The following is a 12,037-nucleotide window of genomic DNA, read 5'->3' on the forward strand; positions in this document are numbered from 1 at the left end:
TCCAGGGATGATCTGTATCACATTTTGGTTTGAAGAATTCCACTACCTGTAGTCTGTCTGAACGTGAGACTACCGTCGATACCTCTCACTGGTGGCAGAATAGTCACGGGGAATTTATAGCCTCTGATGTCCTGATTCGGAGAGAATCTAAGTTCCCGGCAGCTCTTGCTGCTCTGCAGTGGAGAACAGACCGGGCAGCTCAGGGTTTTCATTTTGCAGCTATTAGCAACTGTTAGTTATTAGAGCTGTTCTAGGAGCTGAGGGCTGTGCAGCCTCCATCCATGTGACTTCCACAGTGCCAGAGTAAGCATGTATTGAATGAACATATAAATCAATGAACTGCATAATCGGAGAAATGAAGGAAAGCTTCACTGGGCCCTGAGGCTACAAAATTCCTTCTAAGGACCGCTAGCCACATCCTATAAATTTTAACAGGTAGTATTATCGTTATGGGTCATTATTTCGTGATTATTATCATTTTTGACATACTCTAGATATAAGCTTTTAATTTTTAAAATGAATGTTATTAAGGTATATTTTTATTTATTGTTAAGCTAATTGCATAGAGTTATAAAATATGGTCTGTAAATATACAGATTCTTTCAAATACATTGAGACTTATTTATTGATCTCTATTATGAAGTCAATTTTACACACGTACCCCTTAACACATGTTCTAAAATAAATTTATGCATGTGTTTTCTGGTTTTTAATCCAGGGCTTTCTATATGTCTGTGAAATCAAGCCGTTAATTGTGTTGTCAAATCTTCTATACTTATATTAATTTTTTGTCTGAATATGGATTTTTCAACTGATCCTTGTAATTCTATCAAATATGATCTATATATTTGATGCTAGGTTGTTAGTTCATACAAGATTAAAATTGTTATTTTTTTTCCTAGTGACTTTAACATTTTATCATTATGAAGTGGCTCCCTAATATTTAAAAGGGTTAAAGTCTGTTTTATCTATATTAATATAACTATATGTGATTTATTTTAGTTAATATTTATATACTATTCCTTTTTTATTAGATATTTTCAATTTATCCTTTCCTTATATGTTAGATATGTCTCTTATGGACAGCAGAGCTGATATTAAAAACATAATTTGACAATCTCCATCTTTAACTGGCAACTTTAGCCCATTTACATTTATTGTGATTGCTTATATATTTAAACTTATTTTCACCATCCTGTGCTATTTATTTAAATATTTTAAATACTTTTTTTCTTTAGTTTGTGACTTTTTTTTGATTGAGGATTTTTTAATAAAGTATTTTCTCTATTACTTTTTGAAAAGTATAAACTCTATTTTCATTATTGGTTAGCCTTAAAAGTTTAATTGTATTTAACAAAGCCTAAAGTTACCAGTGTCTCCTACTCCTTTTTAAACTTTTAGTACATTTATTTATTTATTTGATTTGTCTTTATTGTTGAAAGCATTACAGATGTCCCTCCCTCCTTTTTTCCCCATTGACACCCTCCTCCCCACTCCTGCCTCCCCTGCCTTCACCACACTGCTGTCTGTGTCCATTGGTTATGCATATATGCATATCAGTTCTTTGGTTTATCTCTTCCTACCCCTCACCCTCCTTATCTCTGGGGTTTGTCAGTCTGTTCCCTACTCCCATGTCTCTGAATCTATTTTGTTCGTCAGCTTATTTTGTACATTATATTCCACAAATAAGTGAGATCATGTGATACTTGTTTTTCTCTAACTGGTTTATTTCACTCAGCATAATATTCTCCAGGTCCCTCCATATTGTCTCAAAAGGTAAGAGGTCTTTCTTTCTAACAGCTGCATAGTATTCCATTGTGTAAATGTACCACAGCTTTTTCATTGCATTAAATCTGACCACTCCCTCGTATCTTACACATTATTATTGACTGCCTTTTTTGCAATTCCTAAATTATGCATTATTATTGTAGTTCTATACAGTAACCATTTATTTAGATTTATTTGTATCTTTGCCAGTTCTTGGCTTACATTTCTTCTTGCATCTTAGATCTTCCCTCAGAGATGATTTTCTTTCTTCCAAAACTCGATCTTTTAAAGTTCCTTTCATGAAAGTGTGTTGGTGATAAAGTAAGTTTTTATATGTCTCGTGGAATTTGATGTACCTTGGAATGGAGTCGGTAGAATTTCCTGATGACTGGACTAGAGGGTGATGATGAGGGAAAGAGGATAACCAAGGGAGTTTTTAGCAGAATACTCCCCATGACAGGCACATAAAGGACACTTCCAGATGGTGCAGTGACAACCAATGAGGGGTAGTGCTGCTTACTATGAGAAATGCTCCTCAGCAGACAGGTAGGTCCAAGCATTAAATTCTGGTTCCCTGCAACTTTTATAAATAATAGTGGGCATTCATTCATTCCCCAAATACTTTTTGAACTTAGCAAATCTATTCATTTATTTGTTCATTGTATAATTTGTCATTTAAACAGATTTTTAAAGTATCTACTGTATGCTAGGCATAATGTTAGGTGATGAAGATACGAAGATGAGCATTTCCTTCCGTGGACTTTGCCCTTGTGGGTCATACATACAGTCTTGCGGGAGAACAAATAGTAATCAAGTAATCAGTCACATTCGGCTGTTCTTAATGAATTACGTCTTTGCAGATATCATTGTAAATGCAAATTTGTGGTTGTGGTAAGTGCTGTGAAGAAAGGCCCCTGGTGCTCCGAGAACCCGTCATGGAGGGTTTGACTGTTGGCGCCAGAGTCAGCTGCTCTGAGGAGGGAGGTGGGAGCTGAGAGCTGAAGGATGCTGAGGCGTAAACTAGGCAAAGAGTGCACGAAGGAGCCCCCAGGTGGAGGGTCGGGCAGTCACAAAGCCCTTGCTCAGGGAGAGGGGCAAGCAAAGGGCATCACTGTGACTGGAGCGGAAGAGGAGAGAGAGGGGTGCAGGTGTTGTCTGGAACCACAAGGAGGGAACAGACTTGGGCTCTGAGAGGCCACCTCAGGGAGATGTCTTTGTCCTGGGAACAATGAGAGCTGCTGACGTGATTTAGGCAGAGGGAGTGACCAGATCAGATTTGTGTTTTGAAGAGAAACCATGCAAGCTTCCTAGCTGTTTTCCTGCGCCGCCTGGCTCAGGGAACTCCAGAATATTCTGACTTTTCTGAAACAGCAACTCTTCAGCTTTGTGGGAGGGAAGTGTGGGTGCTGTCCATCCAGGGGACCCTGCTGGATGCTCGGAAAACCTTCAGCACAGGTGAAAGTGGTCAGCACGAGCCTTTCCAGGACAGGCACGGGGGCTGTTGGTGTTCCCTTCTGTGCTCTAAGCTGTCACTCAGAAATATGTTCTAAGTGCTTCCAGAAAACAAAGGTATAATTAATCAAGACCAGCTAAAAAGCCCTCATAAACCTTTGATCCTAGAGGAAGGAGAAGCTGTAGCAGTTAAGAATCAGACCAGTGCTGTTCAGTGTATTGTTTCCTGTGACCTCCTCTCCTGGCAGGGCTTTCTCTCTTCTCTCTCCATTATGCCTCGGAACCCTCTGGATCCCTAATGGGGTTGGGGGAGGCAAGAGCGGGTAAAGGAGGAGCAGTCCGTGAAACAGGGCCCATGAGAAAAGAGGGTCCGAGGATAGTTCTGGTGCTGTTCCCAGGCTTCACTCTATACCTACCCTGCTGTGTGACTTCGGGCAGGTGGCTTAACCTCTCTGTTGGCCTCTGTGTCCTCATGTGTAAATGGAGCATTTCCCAAGGGTGTCCACACTCCTGGGGGTGTGGCTGAGGGATATTTGTGAATAAAGATGATGCAACTTCCTATGGAAGATCAACCTTACTAGAAGATTTTTGAGGAGGAATTGTTGTTTTTGCATTAATACAAATGCAGATATTTTGACTCAGAATGCAAAATTTAACACTACAAAAAAAAAGACTGTAATAGGCAATGTGAAAAAAAAGTTAGTTCATATTCTTTATTGCTCAGGGAACTTGTGTGGGGAGGACTGAGAAGCACTGGACTAGATGTGTCTAAGATGCCCTTCAGCCCTTCAGAACGAGGATTCCTTGGTTTGATGAAGATCAAGGAGGATTAAGCAAGATGCAAGTATGAAAGCATTTAGGTGACCCTTTTAGGTTTTAAAATGAGTATTAATGTGGGCGTTCAGCTGTGGCCCACACTCAGCTCTGGCTTTGAAATCTGTTCCTCTCCCAGGAAAGCCCTGGTCCTTCCTGCCTGCCTGTCTTACTCCTCCCTGTTCTTTTAAAGCTGTCTTAGTGACCCCTCCTAGGGGATACTTTGTCAGTCCCTCCTTCCTTCCTGCCCCAATCCTCTAAACTGTTGGCTTAGGCTCTACCCCGCCCCTGTATGTCCAAGAACTCAATGCACAGCTCAAATCTTGCACTCACCGGGCTTTATTGTATTACTGCTTTCTGGCCTCATTGTGCTAACCTCTTGCTTAACAAGCCTTTGTATGGCTTGGAGAATGAAGACCCAATGTACCAACAAGCCCCCGATGATGTTTGATGATCTCTCTTGCTTTATGTCTCTCAGCTCTCTGACGCTTTGTTTGGACCGTGGGATTCCCAACAACTTGTAGCCCCTCTAAGTGCCATGCTGTCCCCTGTCCTCCGGTCCTGTTTTCCTGAGTGCTTCTATTTTTGTCTGTATGAAGACTTCCTCTTTATCTTCTAGACTTGGTTTCGTTGCCTCCCCTTGGAGAAGTCTTCCCTGGCCTCCCACGGTTTCCCTGTGTGGAGCTCACTGCCCCCCAGATACATCTCTGCACCACCACTTCCCTCATTTCTAAGGTCATATGTTTCTAAGGTCTTCTGGGTAAACAACAGCTCATGGGAGACCATGAGTATGTTCCCCATGTGCAGCACAGTGGAAGCCCACATCAGTGCACGCCAGTTGAATGAATACAGGTCTAGACGAGAGAAAAGGAGAAAGGCATGATCATGCTCTACTCCCATAAAGCCCCCTTCCCGCCACATGAGCCCAAGCAAAGAGGTTTCTGGGTTCCCAGGGTTGTAAATGCAACTTCAGGCATGTGTGCACCAACCGATTTCACCACTCACTCATCTTCTGACTCACTTCATGAACACCTTCTACTCATTCAATACTGTACTTAAAACTATTTGCACTGGCTTATCTGTTGAAAATTCGGTCTAAGCAAAACAAAGTCCCTGCCTTCAAGACCTTATATTCTAGTGGAAAGAAACAGATAATAAAGGAAATATTTACTATGTCAAGTTTTGTGAAAGAAATAAACAGCAAAGACCAGACCTTGTAGGAGATCTTAGGTCACTGTAAAGTGTTCTGAGTGAGCAGAGTAGTGGCCTAATCTCATTTACATCATTTTCATTTCAAAAGGCTTCCTCTGGCTGCCCTATTGAGCTCAGTGTGTAAAGGGCGAGGGTGCAAGCCGACCAGTCAGGAGGCTGCTGCCTCCGGATAAGATGGTGGCTTCTTACACCAGGAAGAGCAGTGGAAAGTGGCGAGATGCTTGATATATTGGAGGGACAGCCAACAGGCTTTGCTGATCAATAGGATAGAGGATATGTTAGAGAAAGGAGTCAAAGGTGACTCCGCGAATTCTGCCAAGACAGGGGGACTCTGGGATGAGTAGATCAGTGGGGAAGACCAGACTTCAGCTTGGACTGTTCACTTTGTGGTGCTCATTAGGCATGCAGGTGACCAGTGACATGTGTGAGTAGGTGGTGGATACAAATGTGGAGCTGAGGGGGAGGTGCAATCTGGAGATGAGAGTTTGCTGTTACTCATACACAGGTGTACTGTAAGCCCTCAAGACTGCACGAGATCACCGAGGGTGTGGAGATCGACACGGAAGAGGATGGGACTGTCCTGAGGCTCGGAGCATTCTAGCAGGAGGACCCAGTAAAGGAGACTGAGAAGAAAGCCAGTGAGGTTGCAGGAGAATCAAGAGAGGAATAACTGGGGTCTGGAAGGAGGGACAGAAATGCCAAGATGAATGGGAGAGCGATAAGTATTAGAAATGTAAGGCAAAATCCTGGCGACTTAGGAGTGTATGAGAACTTTCTAGGAAGCTGATCTGTTTATTTTAGGCATACTTAACACAGTCCAGTTAGCAAAGGCAGAGTTGAAATTTTAAAACATTTATTTTCATTCCTATGAAAGAGAGAAAAATAAAATTTATTTTTATTATTGGTAAGTCAAAAGAAGATGTCTAATATTCAGTATAGTCCATATGGTCTTCAAGACGAAGCCTGCACAGAAAGAAAACTCACTTCAAAATATCACTCTAGGAATGTCAGATTGTCCAGAAAACCTTCAGGTGTGTGCTGACCAGAGATCAGAGGAAATCCAACAAAATGCCCAGGAATGGTAAATGACCACGAAGGTTTAAAAATGACCAAACAGCTCGGCCAGTGTGGCTCAGTGGTTGAGAGTCATCCCATGCACCAAGAGGTCACTGGTTTAATTCCCGGTCAGGGAACATGCCCAGGTTGTGGGCCAGGTCCCCAGTGGGCGGTGTGCAGGACTGGCCAATTGATGTTCTCGTTCATTGATGTTTCTATCTCTCTCCCCCTTCCCCTTCCTCTCTCTCTGAAATCAAGAAAGAAAAAAATATATATATTTTTTAATGATTAAACAGCCCTGGCCTGTGTGGCTCAGTTCGTTGGGCGTTGTCCCATGCACTGAAAGGTTGCTGGTTCCATTCCCAGTCAAGGCGCATGGCTGGGTTGCAAGCTCCATCCTGGTAGGAGGCATACAGGAAGCAGCCGATTGATGTTTCACTCTCACATCGATGTTTCTCTCTCTCTCCCTCTCCCTTCCTCTCTCTCTAAAAATCAATTTAAAAAAATCTTTAAGAAAAGGCTATATATATAGGAAATTAACCCCTTATCTGATATATCATTGGCAATTATGCTCTCCCATTCAGTGGGTTGTATTTCCATTTTGATGATTGTATCTTTTGCTGTGCAGAAGAGTTTTAGTTTGATGTAGTCCCATGTGTTCATTTTCTCCTTTGTTTCTGTTGCCTTAGGTGATGTATCAGTGAAAATTCTGCTGCATATGATGTCTGAAATTGTGTTGCCTACATCTTCTTCTAGGATTTTTGTGGTTTCACAAATTACATTTAAGTCTTTTATCCATTTTGAGTTTATTCTTGTGTATGGTTTAAGTCGATGGTCTAGTTTCCTTTTTTTTTGTATATAACTGTCCAATTTCCCAACACCATTTATTAAAGAGGCTGTCTTTACTCCACTGTATACTTTTGCCACTTTTGTCAAATATTAATTGAGCATATTGCCTTGGGTAGTCCCAGAGACGTGGAGGAAGGGTACAGACTGACAATCCCCAGCAGGGGGTTGGTGGGGGAGAGATAAACTACAGAACTTATATGCATGTATGCATGAACAATGGACATGGACAACAAAGCTGGGGACAGGGCAGGGAGGGAGAGGGAGGGGGGAATCAGCGGGGGTTGGAGGGGGGAGAAAAAACATCTGTAACAAAAAAAATAAATTAATTAAAAAAAAAAAAGAAAACAAATTGGAGAGGGTTGAATATTTTTATGTATCCTCTCTCAATGAGAAAAAAGGACATTAATGACACTAATCTTAAAGTACTAAACATGCAGAATAAGAAATTAAGTTCCCTTTAAATTTTATGTTAGAATAATTATCTCCCTCAATGTAATTTTCCCATGTTTTATTAAAGCTTTATTATGTCAAGGTAAAAAAATAAAAATAAATAAAAATAAATTTAAAAAGGCTAAACACTGCCCAAATGCATTATAGAAAGTGTTTGAGGTTGTTCTGTGTCTCAGCTCTTCAGTTTATCTCCTCTCTGCAGCTTCCTCCTGCTCTGGGTGAGCAGAACTTCTTGCTAGAAGTTGACTGACTTCTGACCAGGGACCAAAGCTCTGATCCAGGACCAATTCAAGTGGCACTTCTGTCAATTCTCCATTAATCTATCTAAAAATTGCACAAATGTCTAATGCTGGATTAGAGATCATCTAGACCAGTGCCATCCAACATCACGTCATATATCATGTCAAAATATCCAACAAGCCATACATACAAGTCACATGTGTAATTTCAACTTTCTTTCTTTTTTTTTTTTTTCATTTATTTTCAGATAGAGCAGGAGGGAGAGTGGGAGGAAGAGAGAGAGAAACACCCCTGTGAGAGAGACACATCGAGTGGTTGCCACCCACACGACCCCAACCAGGGCCGGGGACAAACTGCAACCGAGGTACATGCCCTTAGCGGGAACTGAACCTGGGACTCTCCGGTCCACGGGCCGATGCTCCAACCACTGAGCCAAACCAGTAGGGCGTAATTTCAACTTTCTAGTAGCCACATTAAAAAGTAAAAAAAAAAATAGGTAAAATTAATTTTAATTTAACTTAATTGTATTTAACCCACTATATCCAAAATATTATCATTTTCCTTTATTTTATCCTCACCCGAGGATATTTTTGCATTTATCTTCAGATAGAGCTGGAGGGAGAGAAGGAGGAAGAGAGAGAGAGAGAGAAACATGGATGTGAGAGAGAGACATTGACTGGTTGCCACCGGCAAAACCCCAACCAGGGACTCTCTGGTCCGCGAGCCAATGTTCTAACCACTTAGCAAACAGGCCAGGGCTTGGACATTTTTTTTATTTAATTATTTTTTATTGTTGAAAGTACTACAGATGACCCCTTTTTTTCCCACTGACCTCCACCTTCCCACTCCTATCTCCTCCTGTTTTCTCCAACCTAGTGTCTGTGTCCATTGCATGTGGATATGTGCATATAAGTTCTTTGATTTATCTTCCCCCTCCCACACTCCTCAACTCTCTGATGTTTGTTAGTCTGTTCCCTACTTCCATGACTCTGGATCTCTTTTGGTTGACAGCTTATTTTGTTCATTATATTCCATAAATAAGTGAGATCATGTGCTCCTTGTCTTTCTCTGACTGGTTTATTTCGCTTAGCATAATACTCTCCTGTCCCTCCTTGTTGTCTCAAAGGGTAAGAGATCTTTCTTTCTTAAAGCCGCATAATATTCCATTGTGTAAATGTACCACAGCTTTTTATCCACTCATCTACTGATGGGCACTTGGGCTGTTTCCAGACCTTAGCTATTGTAAATAGTGCTGCTATGAACATGGGGGTACATATATTCTTTCTGATTGGTGTTTCAGGCTTCTTAGGGCATATTTCAAGAAGTGGGATCACTGGGTCAAATGGCTGTTGAGTTTTTAATTTTTTGAAGAAATACCATGTTTCTTCCATAGTGGCTGCACCAGTCTGTATTCCCGCAAGTAGTGTGTTAGAGTATCCTCTTCTCCACATCCTCTCCAGCACTTGTTGTTTGAGGATTTGTTGATGGTACTATTCTGGCAGGTGTGAGGTGATATCTCAGTTGCTTTAATTTGCATCTCTCTGATATTTAGAGAAGTCGAGCATTTTTTTATGTCTCCTGGTCATTTGGAGAAGTGTCTGTTCAGGTCCTCTGTCCATTTTAATTAGATTATCCATCTTCCTTTTGTTGAGTTGTATATTTTGGATATTAACACCTTATCTGATGTATCATTGGGAAATATGTTCTCGCAGAGAATGGGTTCCCTTTTCATTTAGATGCTGGTTTCTTTTGCCATGCAGCTTTTTAGTTTGATGTAGTCCCATGTGTTCATTTTTTCCTTTGTTTCTGTTGCCTTAGATGATGTATCAGTGAAATTTCTGTTGCGTATAATGTCTGAAATTGTGTTGCCTACATTTTCTTCTAGGATTTTTATGGTTTCACAAATTACATTTAAGTCTTTTATCCATTTTGAGTTTATTCTTGTGTATGGTGTAAGTTGATGGTCTAGTATCATTTTTTTACATGTAGCTGTCCAATTTTTCCAACACCATTTATTGAAGAGACTGTCTTTCCTCCATTGTATACTCTTACCTTCTTTGTCAAATATTAATTGTGTATACTGTCTTGGGTCAATATCTAGGTTCTCTGTTCTGTTCCATTGCTCTATATGCCGGTTCTTGTACCAGTACCAGGCTGTTTTGATTATAATGGCTTTGTAGTATAACTTGAAATCTGATATTGTGATCCTTCCCACTTTGTTCTTCTTTTTTTAGAATTGCTGTGGCTATTTTGGGTCTTTTATGGTTCCATATAAACTTTAGGAGTATTTGTTCTAGATCTGTGAAATAAGCTGTTGTTACTTTAATAGGGATTGCATTGAATCTGTAGATTGCTTTGAGTAGTATGAACATTTTAATGGTGTTGATTTTCCCAGTCCATGAATATGGTATATGTTTCCACTTTTTTATATCTTCCTATATTCTTGTTTCAATGTTCTGTAGTTTTCTGAGAACAGGTCTTTTCCCTCCTTGGTTAAGTTTATTCCTAGGTATTTTATTATTATTATTATTTTTCAATGATAAATGGGATTTTTTTGTTTGTTTTTATTGGGGCATCTTACATTCTTTATTTCACACAAAGTCTTTCAAACCTGGCATGTATTTCACTGGCATCACATCTCAGTTCAGAACAGCCACATTCCAAGGGCCCAGTATTCTCACATGGCTGGTAGCCACTGTGTTGGATGGTGCAGATCTGGACCATTCCCTTCAGTTTACAGAGGAAGGGGCTGCATCCTTCAGGGAAGGAAGTGAGATGGTGAAGGCCGTTGAGCTTGTCAATACTAGAACCAGGTCTCTTGGTCCCAGTCCAATTTTTCAAATGTTCTACTATTTAAACACAATCTCTATTTAACTGTTTCTTGGCATCTTCATTTTCATACCTTGGTCATAAAACACCCTTCTCTATTCTCTATTTTTTTTTTTTATCTCCTTCCTTATTTTTTGCTTAGCGATTTTGTGTGCAGCAGAATTACTATGGGGCATGTTCATAAAGCAGGCACCCTGATCTCATACCCCTTCCTCTCCAAAAAGAAATTCTGACTGAGTAGGCCTGCAGTGGGATCCCAGGATCTGCCTTTTTAATAACTGCTCGGTGATTATAATGCCATTAGTCCATGGACTCACATGAGAAACATCCTTCTAGCTTCTTAGTTATTATGAAATCCTATAGTTCTTAAAGGAGATCTTAAAAGAATTTCCATAGAGCATTCAGAAAATCATACTTCAGCAACTGCTTCATCTTTCCTTTCCATATTCCTGGGGTGTGTAGGGCCCTCCCTGCCCTGGCTGTTCTTTCCATTGGGAATATTCTCTTTATTATGTCTTCTGGAGTCTAAGATCCTTCAGGGAAGGATGGGAATCTTTGGTTTTCCATTTCCCCCCAGGACCTTGTCCACTGTGCTTGGAGTAAATACTTGTCGAATGAATGAGGAATGAATGAATGGGTGTTGTAGAAGCTCTCTTATCAGAGGGGCAAAGCAACAAAGGCATCATTTCTAGACTCTCTTTCTAGCTTTGTTTACCCCTTTCCCTGTTGCATGCAATTGGTTTGCTTTAGGTCGTAGTGCCATAGTATCTTGGGGGCCAAAAGGAAAGGGGAAAATGCCAGGATCATGAGGGGAGTGTCTTTAGCAAGCAGATAGTAGGCTAATAAATAAATTACAAGTTGCTTTCCTGGAGGAAGCCTCAAAAGAGGGTGATCTGTGCCTGGGGGTGAATACGTCTTAGTTTAATCCTGAAATGACCCTGGAATCTGAAGATATAAAATAATTTACCTTTATGATTTGACTTTTGAGAAATGGACTGTCCTCTAGGTGTAACAGAGAAGGAAAAAAAAGAAAGAAAGAAAGAACTGAGGCCAGATGGTGAAAGTTAATCTTTCATTGAGTGCTTAAAATTATAAGATATTGTTTAAAAATATTAAAATAGCCGATTGTTATAACTGATTTACCTCATTTCCAATCTTCTATTATACTATCTACCATCACCACCATCACTACCATCACTATCATATCACTTCCACCATCATCCTCATTCCCATCATCATCCCTCTTTGTAACAAGTGTCTTCTCCTGACCCAACCCACCCTACAGGGAGAGCCCCTGAGATCTGTCTGTGTAGCTAAGGAGAGTGGTCTGGAGTCAAAAGCAGCAGGTACATCTATAAAAGCTGAATAT

The sequence above is a fragment of the Molossus molossus genome, unplaced genomic scaffold, assembly GCF_014108415.1.
Source record: "Molossus molossus isolate mMolMol1 unplaced genomic scaffold, mMolMol1.p scaffold_m16_p_4, whole genome shotgun sequence".
Classification (NCBI taxonomy): domain Eukaryota; kingdom Metazoa; phylum Chordata; class Mammalia; order Chiroptera; family Molossidae; genus Molossus; species Molossus molossus.